This window comes from Rattus norvegicus, chromosome 19, assembly GCF_021556685.1.
Source record: "Rattus norvegicus strain SHRSP/BbbUtx chromosome 19, alternate assembly SHRSP_T2T, whole genome shotgun sequence".
NCBI lineage: Eukaryota > Metazoa > Chordata > Mammalia > Rodentia > Muridae > Rattus > Rattus norvegicus.
Window position 1 is genome coordinate 33656578 of NC_141552.1, and position 19678 is coordinate 33676255.

General features: G+C 50.0%; 1 protein-coding gene across 5 annotated transcripts in view; it reads left to right on the top strand.

Annotated features, from left to right (window-relative positions):
* Zfp423 (zinc finger protein 423) overlaps nt 1–19678 on the top strand; it is a 298489-nt gene that overhangs the window by 34678 nt on the left and 244133 nt on the right. The window lies entirely within an intron of this gene.

The following is a 19678-nucleotide window of genomic DNA, read 5'->3' on the forward strand; positions in this document are numbered from 1 at the left end:
AAGAGTGACTTGCTACCCTAGGAAGGCTTTAAGTGCAGCCCTGAGTTCAAGTGATTAAATAAAAAACAAAACAAAACCCAGGACCTTTGACAGTGCAGGGCTCACCTCAGGGCCAGGTGTGACTGCAGTCGTCCTAATGCCTTCCAGGCAGGAAGTGTCCCCACCCTTGCATGGAGGCAGTTGGAATCAGAGGCTGTCATCTGCTGCCAAATTTGGGAGCAAACATTTTTCTTTCTTCATTTAAATAATTGCATTGCATCCTCAGCTCTGGTTCTCTTCTGAAGCCAGCCCCAAATGACATTTGGCAGGCTGACCACGGTCTTCGCCCTGTGGGGTTTCTCAGGGTATTTTCCTCCGTGTCTGAGGGGCTGACTTCTAAACTAGTTCATTCTCTCTCTCTCTCTCTCTCTCTCTCTCTCTCTCTCTCTCTCTCTCTCTCTCTGTTCAGGGCTCAAATTTTATTAAATTTAAATTTTATTCCATTTCAGGGTATAAAATCTCCAAAAGTGGCCTTGAAAATGAACAGATTTTGGCATTTTAGAAATAGGTTACCTCCAATGCAAATAAAAGAGGCTAGCTTCCGAGGAGAACAAGGCTCCAAGGGGTGGGGAAACGTGTGGAGCGCTTAGAGACGCACAGCAGAAAAAATGGTCAGAGACCAATTTAAAAGCACATATACTTTAAATGAAACATTCTGTGGACATATGGAACCAATACCTGTGCCTGAAGCTCAATTTTGGGGATCAAGTCTTAAGAGCTAAACTTCAATCTTACTACCCAAGGTGATTTTTAGCAGACAGATGAAAACTCCTTTTTTGCATTCTGGTCTAAGGGGAATCTTAATACATTTTTAAATTATTTGGCATTTTGAATTAATTTTCTTAGAATGAAACGAGATTCTTAAATTGGGATCTTGTAGGGAAAAGACAGCCAGGTAATTAGCGAGCTGATCTTCTTTCTGACACATGGATGCAGAGGGGGATGAACTCCAACCAAGGTGCACACAAATCTATTTTAGAGCAAACATTTCAAAGTAAGCAACACCATCTGTTCTTTAATTATTTCTCTTTATAAAAAAGCTGCTACATTTATTTGGGTTACTTAGTTGGAAAGAAATGTCTTCAAGACTCTCAGCTGAAGCTTTTAAAGGCAAAGTGTCAGCTCTGGTTCGCCAGGTATCTAAGAACTCAAAATTGTAAAGGCATTTTGGAATTGATTTTTTTTTTCCCAACATGGATCCCTCTTAGTAACCAGCCAGACATGGTTACAGGGCCTTGGGGTGTGGGAGGGGATAGTCCTTAGACGCTCATGTCTGGGACAGGGACAGTTGGAGGGAGCAGAGGGTTATGACAGGTAGTTAGGTGAGGTTTTGTGTTGGGGGGAGCGTTTATCTCTGAGAGTTATGGTGCTAGGGATTCTGATCCTGACACATCTAGATACCTGTCCACCCACCCATCAATGCATCCATCATCCATCCATCCATCCATCCATCCACTCATTCATCCATCTATTCTTTGATTCATTCTTTCATTCACCATCCATCCATTTTTCCATCCATCCATCCATCCATCCATCCATCCACTCATTCATCCATCTATTCTTTGATCCATTCTTCCATTCACCCATCCATCCATCCATCCATCCATCTATCCATCCATCCACCCACCTATTCATCCATCCACCTACCTACTCATCCATCCATCCATCCATCCATCCATCCATCCATCCATCCATCCAGCCACCTACCCGCCCATCATGATCTGTCCATTTGTCAACCTAGTCCCTCTCCATCTATCTCTCCTTCCCTTCTCCTCTCCATACCTTCCTCACTTTTATTCAACATTTCCTGAGGACCTTCTGTGAGCTTAGAGCAGTATGGAAATAACAGACACCGGTGTAGGTAAGTCTGTGACTGCCAACAATGTCTGCTCTAGGTACAGACTGGTGCTGTCCAGCAGAACTTCCTCAGTATGGAGAGATTTATCTGTGTGCTGTTCAGCATAGCAGACACTGGCCAATATGGCTGTTAAGTTCAGTGACTAAAAACTACTAGTTTATTTAAATTTTTGTTTATGTGCATGTTACATGTGTCTGTGTGAGTATAGGTGCCCAAGGAAGCCAGAGGAGGTGTCAGATACCTCAGAGCTGGAATTGTTGCTGTTTTTAGCTACTAGGTAAACAGAGTCTGAGTTTTTATTAGGTCGCTAGGTGGCTTGTGTAGCTTTGCTTCTGAAAAGTAGGCCTTGGGTGTGATGCTATGGTCCAGTTCAGTTAGAGTGGAGCCCATTGAAAGAGCAGATTGGATTTCAAATGAACCAAAGTGTCTTAGAAAAGGTGTGGTGGAGTTGTGGCTGGGGTAGGAGTAAGGAGATGGCAGTGGCCTGGGATTGGGGGTGGGATTGTGGTGGTGGTGGTGATGGTACGGTTTACCAGGCTCAGTGTCACATTTCATGAGCTCAAATGGCCACCATGTTGGAGTTAAGAGAATGGAGGCTTGGGAACTGATTGAGACAGGCGGATAGAAGATCGGGTATTGCTGCCTGAGTGCTTCTGGACTAGTGTTTTAACCTCTCTGGGCCTCATGCTCATCACTGATGAATGGTAGATAAGTATACCTGGTTAGGCCTTACCTGATGGAGTCAGGTGACAGGCGGGTAGGCTGCCCAAAGTCCCTGATGCAGAGCCCACATGTTGGGTGGTGTGAGTGATCTGATCATTTTTCTTACTCATTTTTTCATTTTTCTTTAATTCCCTCTTCCTCTCCTCTCCTCCAGGGTCTCAGCTCTGCTAAGGCCTCTTAGGAGTAACTCTATCCACCTCCTTTTATTTGGGCTAATGTGTAAGTGTGTTGCTCCCTGTGACTTTGTGTCCTGATCCCTGAACCCTGGCTTGGGAGACCCCTGTGGTACACAACCTGCTCTTTCCTTTGCTCCTGGAAAACCCTGCGTGGGCCTGTCTTACTGTGCCCGTGCGTTTCAGGCTCCATTTGGAGTCCTACTCTGGCAGCCAGGGGCCAGTAGGATGCAGACTTCTATAAGCAGTGGTCTAGAGTCAGATGTAGCCAGATGCCTTTTGGGTAAGGCTCACAGTAATTTTAGCAGCATCTTTTCTTTTGTCTAGACCTAAGATCAGCATTTTAGGGGAAAGTGTCCAGGTAAACTTTCCCCTGCCTCCCTTCCCACCCCTCCCCAATTCTGGGACTCCCTCAGCTCCCCATGTCAGGTGCCAGAGCAGTGGCCAAGCCCGTTTGGCAGCAGAGAGTTTTGTCTCTGGAAGATGCCAGACTTATTCTGAGGTGGCAGATGTGGCGGACACTTCTCGTTGGACAGACACCAAGAGTCTGACCTCGTTCAGTACATGTTCTAGAGGATGTCAGCAGCCTCCTACCCAAGTCACATTCTTTCCTGTGCTCTTGCAGACCTTTTTAGAGTCTGCTATGTACTGGAGACTCAAGCGCAGGAATTGCACGGTATAGTTGTTGTTGTTGTTGTTACGACTACTACTACTACTACTACTACTTCTTCGTCTCTCCTCCAGACAAAGACATTCATAACAAACTCTTGGAATCCTCTTTTTAAAATAATGCCCAAAGAGAGCCCTATTCCTTGCAATGGAATGAATAGCTGACGGTAGAGACTGAGACATCGGGCCAAGACACTGATTTATGGGGAAAGGTTCTTTCCAAGCACTTCTCATGCCATGTTGACTCACTGCCAGGAGCTCATCCTCAGGCCCCGCACAGAATCCTGGATGGAGGCTGCACACTGGTAACTCGAGAAGCAAGCGCAGCGCTAGACTTGGGTTTCGCTTTTCTCTTCTCTTCTCTTCTCTTCTCTTCTCTTCTCTTCTCTTCTCTTCTCTTCTCTTCTCTTCTCTTCTCTTCTCTTCTTCTCTTCTCTTCTTTTCTTTTCTTCTCCTTTCCTTTCCTCTTTTTCCCTCCTCCCCCCCCCCTCCTTTTTTCTTTTTGGCGGCTGCTCAGGATTAAAATTTGTTTGGAATTAAAGTGGAACACTTACAAATCCAGTAAAGTTTGTACGGAAACCCAGGTTTCAGGCTGGGAAAACAAAACAAAACAAAACAAAAAACAAACAAACAAACAAACAAAAAACCCAAAACGGCGCAGTGGGTGAAAGCGCTTGTCGCGCACAAGCCGGACCATCTGCATCCCTGGAGCTCATGCGCAGTAGCGTAAGATGGGACACGGAGACAGGAGAAGCGTGTGGGAGCTTGAGGGCCAGCTAACTTGGAGTATGAGGAGAAATGGCAGAAACAAGAGAGACCCTGCCTCAAAATAGGCTAGAAAGTGAGAGCTGACTCCGGAAAGGTGTCTCCGGACCGTCACATCTCTACATGCGCGCTGCGACTTGTGCGCATGCCCACACCCCCCCCCCCCCCATCCCCAGCTCTTGCTTGTTGAGGGTCAGCTGTAGCGTGTTGACCGTCGATTCCTATTCTATCAGCTCTCCTCTCCCTGTTCTGCAGCCATCTTCCCTAGAGGTTGTAAGCTTGTTGGTGCTAAGGCACATAAGAGTGTGTTGGCGTCAGTGCTGTCTCTGCAGGCTCTACCTGAAGCTCCTGGTATGGTCCCCGTCTCACAGCTGCCTAAGGACATCGCCTTGTTCTACAGAGGTACTACCTTTTGTGCCTCAGCTTTCCCTGTGGCTGGTGGAGCATGGGGCTAAATCAGTGCTTCCCAGGGTTGTGTGAATGAGCCTGGTTGAGGAGGTGGGGGTGTGAGCGGAGCGGGTCCTCTCCCTTCGTCAAGTAGGCATGCACGTTAGATTTCTTAAGAGAACGTAAGGGCCCCTGGTTGGCAGGATCTGGGAATCTCCCAGACAATGGATCCATGTTGACTCCAAGTCAAGAGTGGCCCGGGTCGGGTGGAGCTTCTTTGTCTCTGGTGGTGGAGTTTTGGCATAGGGAAGTAGTTGTAACGATTAGATACAGCGCTAGCTGTATTCTGTCAGTAAAGCAGGTGCTCTTTCTTGATTTGCAGATGAAGAAAAATTCCTTCCTGCCCTCCTCTCTTCCCTTCTTTCTTTTCTTTCCTTTCTTCCTCTTTCTTTCTTCCTTCCTTCCTTCCTTCCTTCCTTCCTTCCTTCCTTCCTTCCTTCCTTCCTTCCTTCCTTTCAGACAAGGTCTCGCTCTGTGCCCAGGCAGGTCTTAAAATCAGTATCTTTCTGACTCAGCCTCTTGAATCTGAAGTTCCGAGAGGTTAAGTAACTTTCCAGAGGTCACACAGCCGAGGAGTGGCAAGAACATGGGTTCGTTTTGCCTTCCCAAGGTTCTCAGCACTGCAGGCTGTCTGAAGTGGCTGTTATCATGAGTGGGTGTAGGAGAAGCTCAGGAAGGAGTCACTGAGAGGTGAAGCTGGTACACGGCAACTGTTTTCTGAGTGGCTTGGGCGTCTTGCTCCAGCTTGTCTCCAGCATATCCCTCTCACTCTCAGGGAAGTTCCCAGAAGCCCTCTGTCAGGACTGTTTGAAGCCTTGCTCCTGGTCTCCCACAAGTTAGAGAAACAGGTAAGAAAGTCTTTCAGGGCTTAATCTTTTCGTGGTGTTGTTTGAGGGCTCAGTGGTGGCTAGCCATCATCTCTGGGTCAAATTGTGTGGCCTCATAAGTGAACTTGGTTGTTCAGTCGGAGCTGGGTGACCTTGCTCCTGAGGACCCAGCATGTGTCTTGTCTGAAGCTCAGGTGCTCTCCCACCCCTGCCATGAGAAGGGGCGAACCCTTAGCTGGAAAGGTGCCCAACAACCAACCATCTTGGGTTTGCATTAATTATGTCTTCTGGAAGAAGCCCAGGCAGCACATCCCCTGGAGGCCGCTCCCAGAGTTGTTGCCCTTGTGACAGGCCAAGGAAAGATGGTGGGACAAGCCCGGGGTTACCCCTGGGGCCTTGGAGGCCTAAGTTTCTCCTGCTTCCGTTTCCAATCCCCAGACCTCAATTTACTGCAGCGCACACACAATGCATCATGTTTGTGCAACATGCCTCCGTAGAACCAGGGAGAACTGGGAAGAAAGTGACATTGTGATAGTGGATCTGCCCCTTTTTGCTCTGCTGTGGAAAACTGGTGATCAAGGTCTGTGAAGTCATACTGTGAAGCCCCACTTGATTGTGCCACTGAAGGTCTGCTCCAGCCACAGGGCTGTGGGCACAGGGGAAGCCAAGGAGAGGGGAGCACAGGGCCAGAGTTCTGTTTCACTCCCTATGACAGGCACCCCCTACGAGCCAATGGCGCTCTGTGTGACTGTGGAATAGAATCTGTTCCACAGCCTGTGACCTTCCCCCAGCCTCTGGCTAGCCTCCCAGTTCCTTAGAGCTGGGGCTTCAGGCTGGGTGGCTGAGGCAGGCCAGTCAGGTGGGGCCTGGGCAGCTGACAAAGTCTCCCAGAGGGCTGGGAAGCCAGCTGCGGCCCCAAATTGGGGCAGAGCTCCAAGTCGGCTTTAACCCACTCTGTTCCCACATGTGTGGTGGCTCTTCTTGGTCCTGCACTGCTCTCTCTTTGTTCGAGGTGGGGGCCCCCATTTGCCCTGTGAGTTTTTCTTGGACCACAGTGGCCCAGGGGTGCACTAGAAGGAGAAGCCTTTGTACTCCACAGAAGCATTTGCATTCTGGATCCCTGTGAGAACTTATCCAACCCCAGGCTGCACAGACTCAAGGGGGAAGGGTGCTTGAGCAGGCTGGGGTGAGCCTGCATTTGTCAAAGTGCATTTGTCCCTCTCAGCTCAGGCTGCCTTCTGTACTCATTGGGATTTCTGGGGACTTTGCTCGGCCCCCTCCCATGTCAGGAGCCTTGCCACCTCCCACTTGTATCTCCCTTCAAGTAGCTACTGCTGATTGAACCGGCTGCATCGTTTTGAATCTCTCCTGTCCAGAATTCCACTGCTTGGTCCTGGCAATTGACCCCTTGGGGCCACACAGTAAGCTCATCCCCTCTTTCCAGTGTCAGCCCTTCAGATGCCTGAAGACAGCTCTGGGCCTTCCCGAGCTTGTCCCACCGGGTTGCACTGTCTTCTTCCTCAGTGCTGTTTCTGAGATATGGTTCCAGGATCTCATCTACTCAGACACCCCTCCTCAGGCACATCCCCTTGGGTCCATGGACATCCTACAGCTGCTCCTGCCCGGCAACCGGAGGGCCAAAAGCGACTCAGAGCCTGGGGGCCCACTTGTTAAAAAGGGGAGGCGTAAGCTCACAGGGGAGCATCCTGATTCACCAAGTCACAGTGATTCTGGCGGGACATTACGCGTGTCAGCTGTCTTTCTCTGTGTGCACCTGTATTTAAATGTTTTCCTTCCATCTTGGGGATTTAAAAAGAAAAAGAAACGGGGTTGGAGAGATGGCTCAGGCAGTTAAGAGCACTGGCTGCTCTTCCAGAGGTCCTGAGTTCAATTCCCAGCAACCACATGGTGGTTCACAACCATCTGTAATGGGATCTAATGCCCTCTTCTGGTGTGTCTGAAGACAGCCACAGTGTACTTATATATAATAAATAGATACATTTTTTTTTTTAAAAAGGGAAAGAAACAAAGTGCCTTGGATGAATTCGTAACAACCACTAAATGGTGGGTGCTGTACTGGGAGGTGGGTCTGGGTTGGAAGTGGGCTAGCACAGAGAAGCTGGGGCTTACCACGCATAAGCCTGATGCTCGGAATCTTGGCCACAGGGTGTCTTGGCTACAGGGGTTGCTGAGAAAGGGTTAGGCGAACCAGAGGGGAGTGAGGCTCTGGTCGTGCAGGGGCCTCCATCACTGAGGGGGGCAGCTGAGATGGTAAGGGAAGCAGCGTCTGTAGTTGAAGATTCCGGAGCCTCCAAAGGCACTGGCAGCAGAGGAACAAGGCTTAGTGGGCACTGGTCTTGGATGGAGAGAGGTAACAGAAGGTGCAGGGAAACATTGTAACAAGCATGGCTGCAGCTGCAGGGGAATCTGGTCTCTGTAGCCAAGACTGGTCCGTCCCACACTCCCAGTCGTGGCTGAGCAACCTCTGAACCACCCTTTGATGTCTTTTGATGTGAGCCTTGGTGTCTGGCTCCCTGTCTGAGCTGCTGAAGGTGAGCCTAAGTGAACTAACCTCCAAAAGGACCTGTGTGGTGCTTGACAGCAGTGTCACCCAAGGCTCTTGAGTGCTTCCCTGAGCCAAGCTGGCTTGACCTGCATAGCTACCAGATTTGACAAGATGGCGTTCTTTCTCCCTTTAACATATCTGTACTGGGTCTAGAGCTCAGGAGTCAGACCCCAGCCTGCTGGGTTTCCATCAGACTAACTGGTCCTGCCTTTCAAGTCTGAGGAGTGAAATCTGCCTGGGGGGACTGCACCTGTCACAGACAACTGCCCAGGTATCTTCTGGGTTGTGGAAGGGGAGTTTTCAGGGCTTTCTTTCAGGCAGGGGGACTATGGCTGCAGGGTTGGAAGCATCTGTGCCAGGCCTAGTGGATTCTGGGCCCCTGAGCACTTGGCAGGTTGGTTGGAGTCCGTCCTTAGGCACATTGAGTTGGCCCCAGGGCTCCTACAGCTGGGAGAGGGATCCAAGGTCTTGTTAGGGCTCTTCTTGCTTTGTGTATGGGCATGCTCTTGGCAGGGCAAAGGTGGGATGAGGACAGTTTCTCCATCCCAGGGGTCTCGGGACCTTAGGAAGATGGTTGCTGATGGCCTTTCCATCCTCAGAGGAAGGAAGTGACTGTATTAGACTCTTGGCATCCTGCCCGTGTCCCCTAATCTCCGAACCAGAGTCTATGATCAACAATGACTTACTACAGTGGATGCATGTCAAGAAGGAGTACCCTAAGAGACTGTGGCAAGAGCCTGGTCCTGACCCTGGAGCCAAGGCTGGATTGGGCATATGTGCGACCCTAGCAAGTGCACCAGTCTTTAGATCTCAGTGTGTGACACAATGGTGTGACCTGTGACATGACCCCTGACACTGCCCATCTTGACTCAGCATTCTGAGGAATCAAATGTAGTTCTTCCTGTATGGGAGATTAGGTGACTATAGTAACTCGGTAGCCATGTTTTCTCAGACATGTCGCTTGGTGTCACTTGCCGAGATCAGCTGCTGCACCCGTCCTGTCATCTCTTCCTTAGGCCTTTTCACTGTACCTCAGGTGCGAAACCCTGGATCCCACCTCACAACACAGTTATCTCCTCACAGGATCCCTTAGGGTCAATACTAAGTGTGGCCTCTGTTTGACCTTGTCTAGAATACCGAGGCATAGAGAGGTGGGCTGCAGACCCATAGCCATAGTTATTAGTGCTAGAGGCCAAGCTTGTCTAACTCCCAACCTTGTGCTCTGTGGTGTTCACGTCCTGCCCGTGAGTCCTGAACAGGCCAGACATACCCAGTGTGCTTCCCTGACAGAATGTGAACAAGAATTGGAGACTGCATATGCCAGCCAGGGAGCAGGCTGTGCTGGGGGCAGAGGCAGGGTCACCAGGCCTTCAGTTATGCTGTAAAGGCCCCTCCCCTGCACTCCTTGGGATGAGGAGCCTCGAAGCCATCGCAGTTTCTTTCTATACTGTCTCTTCTCTCTACCCCAGCCCCTGTGGATACTGAGCCTCTTTCTGCATTTGCTTACCAAGGTGTCTGAGCCCCTGAGCGGTGAAGAGCTGGGAATGGGGTGCGGCCAATGCAGGGGGTATTCCCACCAGCAGGGAGTGACTCCCAGGTGGAGTTTTGGGATGGAATGTCCCTGCCATGAGGGGAGTAGGAAGAGTAGGACTCTGGCTCTGTGACTGTCGGGGCTGGATGAAGGGTTGTGCTCTGTCGTTTTGGGAGAGCCTACGTGGCTATGGCTGTGCAGAAACATTCACTGCCCCCTGGGTGGTCTTGGGTGGACACTCCAGTTCCCATCACTAATGTCTTTGTCCTGATCCTGGGGAGCATGCTTCAGATGCCACACGGTTAGATCACTGAACCTAGAGCAGAAGGACGGGGCTAGGGCCTTTTTCAGATTGGACAATCTGCCCAGGGAACCCCCTCTGCCTGCAGGAAGCCTGGCATGCTGCCAAGGGTGGGGAAGGCAGCCGTGCCATGTGACTCTCCTGTCTCCCTGCAACCCACTCTCTCCTTGGGCTCTGTCATCAAGGAGGCCTCGGCAAGGCAGGTTCCCCTATAGCCGCTCACCTAAAGCTCTCTGATGCTGGGCACATAGAGAGGAGTGCCTGAGACTCTGACCAGCGGGAGCAAGGCACTGTGTGTGGGCATGCAGTACTTGTCAATGAGCTGCAGCCTTTCCCCAGCCCCAAGGGCCTTCTCTACCAGCAGTGGGCCAGATGTCTTCTTGGAGGGTGGAAGAGAGTGTCTGTGTGGGTGTCTTCTCGTGATGTGTGGGCTGCTGTGTTTTGAAGGGAGCCAAGCCGATTTTCCTGTCCCATCTTACTGCTGTCCAAAGCTGAAAGTTAAATAAACACGGCCAACTATTATCATAGGACGAAGAAAAAATGAACGTGGTCTCTCTCGGCGGCTCACATCTGGCACGTTTTGGGTCTCTCAGTGCTGTGGGATGAGACAAATGTGGTTGGGGTGTTGGGATGCCGTGTGCCTCTTACCCAGGGTCTGGCTCTCTCGGGACTTCCTCAGGGCTACAGTAGGCATCTTCTTTTTTTTTTTTTTTTTTTTTTTTGGTTCTTTTTTTCGGAGCTGGGGACCGAACCCAGGGCCTTGCGCTTCCTAGGTAAGCGCTCTACCACTGAGCTAAATCCCCAGCCAGTAGGCATCTTCTTTTCAGTCTCATTCTTCCCCAGCCACAGACTCCTGAGGTCTTGCTTTGGACCAGGCTTCCCATGAGCTTTCCTCTTTGGTCCAGCCTAGATGGATACACAGCTTGTACCCTCAAGCCGAGTATGGAGCCCTGGTGCAGGGAGAGGACCAAATGAGTCTGTTTTCTTTCCTTTCCTCCAAGGGCTGAGGTAGGTGGGTGGCAAACCACGTGCCTGCCTCCCTGCCTAGCTCTGCCATTGATTTGCAACCGGGCTGTCACTTTGTTTAGATTGGACGGTACAGCACCACTGACGTCACACTCTTCCCCGTATCTGTGTTGTACCCAGCTCTTCTGGGTTCGAGTTCACATTTACGTTCATGCCCATCGGTTTGACTCACAATCATCCAACTGTTGGAAAGGAAACCATTTCTCTGATTTTAGTTTCAGGTGTCACAAATCCCATTCTGACCTCACACTTGCTCTGTAGCCAAGGCTAGCCTTGAATTCTTGGCAGTCCTCCTTCAGTCTCCAGAGTCCTCGGCTCATAAGCTTCCTTACAAAAACCTGCTCAGAAAAACATTGCTTTTTATGTCTGTTCTGAGAAGTATTAAGTGTTGCTGGGCAGTGGCGGCTCAGGCCTTTCATTCCAGCACTCAGGAGGCAGAGACAGTGATCTCTGTGAGTTCGAGGCCAGACTGGTCTACAGAGTGAGTTCTAGGATAGCCAAGGCTACACAGAGAAACCCTGTCTCAAAAAACAAAACAAAACAAAACAAACAAACAAACAAACCCTCAAAACAACAGCAACAAAAAAAAAAACCCCAAGAAATATAAAGAAAAGAAAAGAAAACAAAACGAAAACAAAAATAAGCAGTAACAACAACATTAAAAACTAGTGCGAGAAGTGTGTGAATGTTTGAAGGAGAGAGTTTGGGGACAGAATAGTACTATAGCATGGCATCAATGTGCTTGCTTGAGCACGTGCATGCTCAGGTATACCTATGCTCGGCGGAGGTGTGGGAAATACCCTAGGAGTTCCACGCTTTAAGGTTGTCACTGCTAGTGAGCTCGCGCCCCTCTCCCTTGGCATGGGTGCCGGATATAGTGAAGCTTTCCAGGGATCTTGTTAGACCCTGTGCAGGTTTGGGTGAAGAAAGCCTTGTCAGGGTGCAAGCAGCTGGCAGGTAGGGAAGCCTGGGACCCTGAAGGGTTTTTCCATGGGCCGCAAAGCGACAGAGTGGGGAAGGGGAGCAACACACTTGTGTCCATGAAATCTCCTCCTCCCGAATCAGACTTACTAAAAATACTAACTTCTCAGGTCACGAACCATTCTGATGACTCCTACCCAGAATTTCTGAATGTAGAAATGGGGGATATGGTAGGCACACACTCTTTAGCAGTGACAGCAGTGTGAGCAGGGAACTCCTAGGTCATGGGTGTTTCCCAAACTTCCACCAAGCATAGGTAGGTATACAGGCTTTCGTGGGAGATGTGGAAGGGTGGAAGACCACTGTGCATGTGGTCAACACTAGCCTCCTGCACTTTTCAGAGAGGTCAAACTGTGACATGTTATGTACTTTTCACCACACAATTGAATAAAGGGGCAAGAAGAAGAAAAAAAGGATGAAAGCAGGTTTGTATGCCCTGGCTGGTGAAAATATACCCCCCACCCCATGTGCTCATGTGAGCAAGGATTATCCTGTGCGTGCATGCACACACATCAGTTTCCAATCAGAGCCTCAGTTTCCTCTTTGTGGGTGTTTAAAATAAACCACATGTATAACAAGGCTCCGACATTCATTCAGGGCATGTTAGCACAGAGGCCAAGATGTTAAGGGCTCATAAAAATGTACTAGTCTCTACTTTATGATGCATTTTCTTCAAACAAAAGTAGAAAAAAGAAAAGAGTGGGACTCTCCCCTTATTCCTTTTTGCCCTGAATTGCTATAGTTCTGAGTGAGTGCAGGTTGCTTCCGCTCTGCATGTGGGACTGGGTTGCCCAACATGTTCTTGGATCTGTATCGTCCTGTTACTTGCCTTTCCCAGTATGCAATTGGAGCCTCCTTACAGCACTGCTTGTGGATGATCCGTGGCCCCTCCCTATACAGACGCCTTCCACTCTGTCTGCCATTCTTCAGAGGTGGGCAGCTAGCAGGAGAGACCCCCCATGTTACCATCAAAACAATTCAGTCATGTTCTATCACGAGTGCATGCTTATGTATGCATGTTGTGAGCCCGTGAGAGCACACAGGGATCACTGCACGAGAGGAAATACATTCAGAAGATGACCAACCAGCCACAGCAGGGACCAGATCAGACAGGAGGGCAGCCACCAGGGCCTGTGCAAGTCAGCTACCCAGGGAGGGGGAACAAAGGAATTCTGCTTAGTGTCACCCACTCTCTGAAGACCCTAAGCCAAACTCCTTGACTGGGTTATTTCTCTTTGTCTTCCAAATGATGGGAGTTTTATTGCCCTCACTTTATGATGTGGAAATTAAGACTGATAAGACTCAAAGAGATAGAGTTATTGCTTGGGGGTCACCCTGTCAGCCAGAGGAGAGCCTGTGATTGACTTCCTAGCATTCTCTGGAAGCTTGCACCTTCTCTGAAAGTCTTGGGACAGAGGAGGTCAGCTCCACCTTCTCAGTCAGCCTCTGTCTTTCTAGGAAGGCACAGACATTCTGGGAAGCTCAGATAGTAACTGCCCCCATGCTTGCTGAGAGAGGCAGCTAGCATGGTGCTGAGAAGCAAGCTTTGAGTTGTGAAGACAGGCCCTGACTCAAATAAGGACTCTGCTGCTGGGATGATGTGGCCAACCACATGCATCTAGATTCTGTTTTCTCATAGGTAAATTGGGGACCTTTAGGGCTGTTGGGAAGACAAAAAGCCTAAGGTAGAGTTCATAGTGCAGGGCTAAATGTTAATGTCTAGGTTTTTTTTGTGTGTGTGGGTTTTTTTTTTGTGTGTGTGTGTTTTTTGTGGGTTTTGATTTTTTTTTTGTTTTTGTTTTTTGTTTTTGTTTTTGTTTTTGTTTTGTCACTTACAGTAGTTCTTTAGTCCAAGGGTTAGAGAAAATCAAGCATATTGGCAGTGTGTCCTTATAGCTTCAATGTGGCTGTTTGTTCTAGAAATCCTGGTTCTGAGAACTAATCTTAAGAAGAATGGTAATGTAGTCTCATGGCCAGGTGTGATGTTGGTGAACGTGTGATGCAGCCTAGATCGTCACTGGCTGTGGGGAGCACAGGTGACTCGGTCCAGGCATCTAACAACATGGGACTCGTTAAATTACCCAAGCCTCCCGTGGTAGGACTCAGAGGGTCATCAGTAGCGATGGTCTCCGTCTACCCATGATTTGATGGGAAAAGATGTTGGCTGTGGACACTCATGCTGAGTCCAGAATTCTGCAGAAGCAGCTGCCTTCTTCAGTTACGGTGTTGCTCCAGTCGTCTGCAAAGTTGTAACAAAGTGTCTATGCCTGAGGAGTTGCTCTCCTGGCTCCTTAATTGTTAACTGTTCAATATGCTCGCTTTATCCATTGTGTACGTGTACACTTCCTCAGGCAACTTTTACAAAAGCAGGTGCTAATGCTCTGAAGCAGTCACACAGAGGTAGGGGCTCTTGAATTCTCAAACATCTGACAGTCGCTCACAAGCAAGTGGCGCACAGGGTAGGGACAGGGAGCTGAGGGAGTGGACAGGCAGCCATTCTGTGTCCCCCTAACACCTTGCTGCTGCTTCTTTTCTGCTCCCGGCTGATGTAGTAAGCCTTCCCTCTCCCCTTCCCCAGCCCTGTGCTCAGTGTAAGGGTGGCTAAGTTGATCCTGACACCATATGGAGAATCTGTGTCACAGGCTGTGATGGCCACTGCAAATGTAAGCCCTGTCTCCTCGAGAGCCACTCACTCACTAACCACTTCTCAGCAAGCCACAGTCTCACTTGCACACGACCTCCCATATCGCCTTAAGGGGCCTGTGCACTATGAGACACCCAAGAGTTGAACCCTTTTTTCTTAGGACATTCTGGATGAGGGTATGGGTTGGGAGATAAGGGAGTCTTGTGGACAGTGGGGTCGCAGAACAGGACACAGAGCGTGAGATAGATTTCGGACTGGCGTTGGGCACCCCTCTTTCATCTGAAGCCAGAGCCTCTGCTTTCCAGATATAGGAGGAAAACAAAGAGTTAAGAAGCCAAGTCCCAGTTCCATGCCCCACAGCAAACGCTTAGCTTTACTCACCTAGAGTGTGGGCCATTGGGTCAGTGGCTTGATACCTTAGCACCTGTCAGACTGGTGCTAAGGCCTAGGCCATCTCAGGGTTGCCCAAGGTTGTGGTTCTGTGCTTGCGATGCTGCCCATGCGGCTGCTCCTGCTGGCAATATTACTGTATAAGAGGGAGGTTCATCGAGAACCTAGTTACCTCAGTAGCTTCTTCCGCTGTGGGGAATCTGGAGCTAGAACACCTAGGTTCTAGCCTGACTAGGCCCTGGTGTGCTGCTTTGCTTCTGCGAGACCGTTTCACATTCTGCGAGATTGGTCAGCAGAGCCTGGGTTTTCTGGCAGCAGCTGAGGAGGCATCTGTGAAAGGCTTAGGGCTATGGTTCTGGCCCAAGTGTTGAAGAAGGACGGGGGTGTCTTGAGCTGCGCTAGGCTTCTAACCTCACCAGCTTGAGGCCAGCACAGAGAAGCAGGTGTGAAGGGCTGCCTGTACCTTTCTCCAGGGCCCTCGATAACTGAGATGTTGAAGTCTTGATAAAGGAAAGAATGTCTTAGCTCGGTCATACCCCGGCCCCTTATCGATTGTTGTTCCCTTTTCTTAGTTCCTGGTTCTGTGTCTCGCTAGCGCTGGCATGGCACATGGTTCTTCCGTTCAGTTTTCTTCCTGTACCTACCTGAAGCTATGCTGGGCCATGGTGGAGTAGCTAAGCGAAAGCTGGCGCTCCCACACTTCCCTCTTCCTCCTTTCCTGCTTTCTTCTGAGCTTGTCTGGCTTACCACTTTCTGTAGGAATGGGAGACTCTCGGGAGCCTCTTTGGGGCCAAGGTGCACCCAGTTCCCCTGCTAGGGTAGTTGGTCCCTGGGTTCAGAGGAAACTGAAGGGCATCTACTAAGGCCCTGGAAGCATGACCTAAAGTGAAAAGGAATAAAAGCTCTCCGAAGAGTACAGAGGTTCTTGACCTTGTTGTCAGGCAGTTGTGGGGAGGATATTTTCCTGGATAATGTTTGGTGAAAATGATGCTTTCCTAAGAAAAATGCCTTACGTGCGCACATGCGATTAGGAGCTAATCTTGTCTGTCCTGTCCTCTGGGCTTCTTGTGAGCCTTGGCCTGGGATGGGTGGGTTCTGAGCTCAGCGGGCTCTGGGCTCAGCCAGTCTTTCCCATTCTTCCTTCACTTCTTGAGGCCTTTCATTGCCTTAGCCTGCAACAACACAGGTCCTTTCTGACTTTGCCACAGCTTGGAGGGAGGTGACCGCCTTGTTGAGTTAGCAGGCTGCTGGGCTAGAGGGTGATTTTTGATTCTCCTCACCTCTGCCCCACTTTCTGCATTTTCCTTTGTGGCCAGTGTCTTCTCTTCTTGTTCGGCGAGGTGCTGGAGAGACCTTGCCCTCCGGTGGAGGACACTGCTCTCCACCAGGAGCAAGTGTCTTACACTAGTGCCCGCCTGCTTTATTTAATACACTGATCCGTTATTGAGGTCTGCAGCTCAGAGACCAGCACACAAGGCCCTGCATCTGCCTGGTACTTCTGGAGCTGCAAAATGTACATGGCCCAAACTCTGCGTATTCCAGGGGAGGAATTACAGAGACAGCATTTGGTAGGACTCACCCATTCCCATAGTTCAGTTAGCCATTGACTCCATGGCTGAGAAAGATTGTGGGCTTCTGGTGTTTGAAACCCTTAAAGAGCCTTAGAATCCTTATTAGCTCCACCCCCAGGAGGCATTGATCAGAGCTACCCTTGAGTCACTGCCACCAGATCCACACCCCTTAGAGGCTTCCTGCCCCTCTTTATCCCTTTTTTTCCTCTGATTCATACACTGTGCTGGAACCTCCTGGAATGTTGGAAATGACTGTTCCACTCTGAGTAGATGCTGTTGGGTTATCTTTGAGTGAGGGCAGTGCTTACAGGCTCCCCCTAGTTCTTGTTCCAGGACAGCTGAAAGTCCAGCCTACCTCACATCTGCTGAGGCTAAGCCGTGCGGGGTGAGTGCCTCATGGGCCCTCTCGTGCATGGACAAGCGTGTGCCTGGGGCTGCCTTACCAAAGCTGGGTTCAGGACAGAGCTCTGTTCCACCAGGCTGGCATGGGGTGTGTGCGCTAATTCTGGGGGGGGGGGATGCCTTGTTTTTCTATTCATTCGGATGTTTGTTCTTCCTGCTGTCTGTATCGAATTAGGCATTAGCAGTGAAGAGATGGCAGGTGCGTGCCCTGTAAGAGGTAGACTAAAGCTCAAGAGATGGGAGGTGGACCACTGAATGGAGCCAAGGCTGTGGAGGGTTGAGCAGCAGGCGAGCTGAGAGATGAGTTGACACACTTGGGTGGGGAGAGGCTGGCCCAGCCATCTGACACGAGACCTTGGGCAAGTCCAGCCTTCCTGTGTGCTGTAGCCCCCGTGTGTGTTTGTACTCACACTCTTGGACACAGGATCCTGGACACCACTTGTTTGGATCTGAAATGGAGCTAGTTTGTGGGATAAGAAGAAAAACCTGTTTGAGATCTCTGTGAGACAAAACTGCCCTAGTGCCTGTTGCCACTAGAGGTGACTGATGGGGTAGGAGAGACTGTGGTCTCCCAACAGGTGACAGATCTTATTTATGCGGATGGCTCAGAAAATGTGGGACTGTAGAACCTCTGGAGTTCTTCACAAAGGGGCTTCCTACAGGTGACTGGCCTGGGGCTGCATCATGTGCCCTGCCTGTGAATTCAGCTCCTTCTAGGCCCTTCTGCTTGTACACTTGCCTTCTGTGAGTGTCATGGTCTCTCCTGGACTTATAGATGTATTGAGGTGGGCATAGTTCCCCTTGTACCAGCCTGTTTCTTTGCCAGCCAAGTGCTGCTCTGTGCTCTCATGCTGTGTTCCTCACAGATGCCCCCGACACTGGATGCTGGGCATGGTTAGAGGTCTTGGTTCTAGTGATGTTAGATCTCATAAATGTGTTGCCGGGGAGGCTCTAGGAAGCGTGACTCCTGGATATGGTATGCTGCTAAGCGCTGGCCTTTCAGTGATTGGTCATCCCTGACATGCTTAATCCTCATGGGTTCTTTGTGCCCTTGGCCCTCCCCCGCCCCAGAACACTCCTCCCAGTTTCCCTGTTAGCACCAGCTATAATTTCTGTGCCTGCTGTCCTTGTTGGTCATGTTGGGAATGCAAATGGAACTGCAAAGCTTGGCCAGGTAGGAAACCTTCTTCATTCTCGCAGCTTTTGACTGTACAGAGCTTTAAGTAGGACAGGACAGGTGGGCTATTTCTTCTTCTATCAAGATGTATAAAGGCATATACGCATACCTTCAAAGGGCAGAACGTGGGCCTCTAGCATTCTGTGTGTGGGGCTTCAGTGCCAGTACCTGTGAGAAAACACATTCACGTTCTAGGCACAAGGACAGTTGGCATATGGGCCTTCACTGAGAGACTGGGCTATAGTCAGGGCCACTGTACACACCTCAGGAAGTGTGCACCATGGCTGCTAACTCTGACCTTCCTTACCAGTGGACTACTGTCTTCCCCCTATCTCTACAGTCCCGTGTCTCTAGGACAGAGCAGTCCTAGGTCCCTTGCCCCCCACAGGGTACGAAATGGGAGATGTGCTCACACTTGCTTTCTTTTATGGCTGATGCTGGCTTTTCTTGTGTGACAATCTTCCAGATCAGGGGCTTGGGAACTCAGCAGCCTGCTTGAGGGTAGGCTAGTGGGGACCGCAGCCAGCTTGCTCCCTCTTTTCCTTGGGTGACTACTCAGCCTACTGTCTCCCTTGCCTTTGAGCTGGCTAGGATTCTAGACATGCTCTTGGTGCCATGGTTCATAGAGGACATCTTTTTTCCATGGGCTAACTTGAGTTGGGGCCTAATGTTGGCACCGGCTCTCACTAACTGGGAGACTTTAGGTCCTCCTCAGACGAGGAGCACTGAGAACAGTGGGCGCTCAGCTTTTCCAGTTTTAGTATCAAGGGCAGAGAGGTGGGTGGCTCAGGTCTCTTCAGCTTGCACGTGTGCAGAGCTGCAGAGGCTGTTAAATCTGAAAAACATGTGTGCACATTTTTGGCTTAAACAAAGTTCCATTTACAAAGTCCATAACCCAGCTTTAATATTATTATGTGCTCCAGACTGGGACTGAGTCCAGGGCGAGAGTGCTATTATGCTGTATAGTGTTTCTCCCCTGTTCCCCACCAGCCTGGTCTCAAGTGCTGGGGTCCAGGGCAGGGGAGACTCCATCCCTGTCAAGCCTCATTCTGTGGGGTCCAGGCTCAAGTGGGGGAAAGTGAATTCCCTTGCCATGTTGCCAGCCAATGAGATGCGATGATTCTATCTGCTGGGCTGTGGAGAGCGGGCCTTTGTGTGTCCAGAGGTCTGTCTGCAGGTCCTGACTCCAAATGCACAGCTTTTCCAACTTCTGAGGGCCACTATATCTGCTTCTTACTATAATCAAGGTAGCCTGGTATCTCAGTGGTGGCAATGAGGCCTTTGATAGCAGAAAATGCCTGCAAGATTAGGGGCTGTTCTGAGTTTTGCCTCGTTTCTGTGGGTGGCAGATGTTTTGCTCATGAGTGGAAACTATGTTCTAATGGTTGTAGTACTGAATAGAAAAAGCTTCTGATATGTCTGTCTGGAGACAGTTGCTGTGATTGATTAGTGATGTCTGTCAGAATGCAGGGCTGTGGAAACATAGTGGAGACAGTACCTACCTGCCATTCATGTTTGATTCTTTTTACTATTTATAATCTCTCTCTCTCTCTCTCTCTCTCTCTCTCTCTCTCTCTCTCTCTCTCTG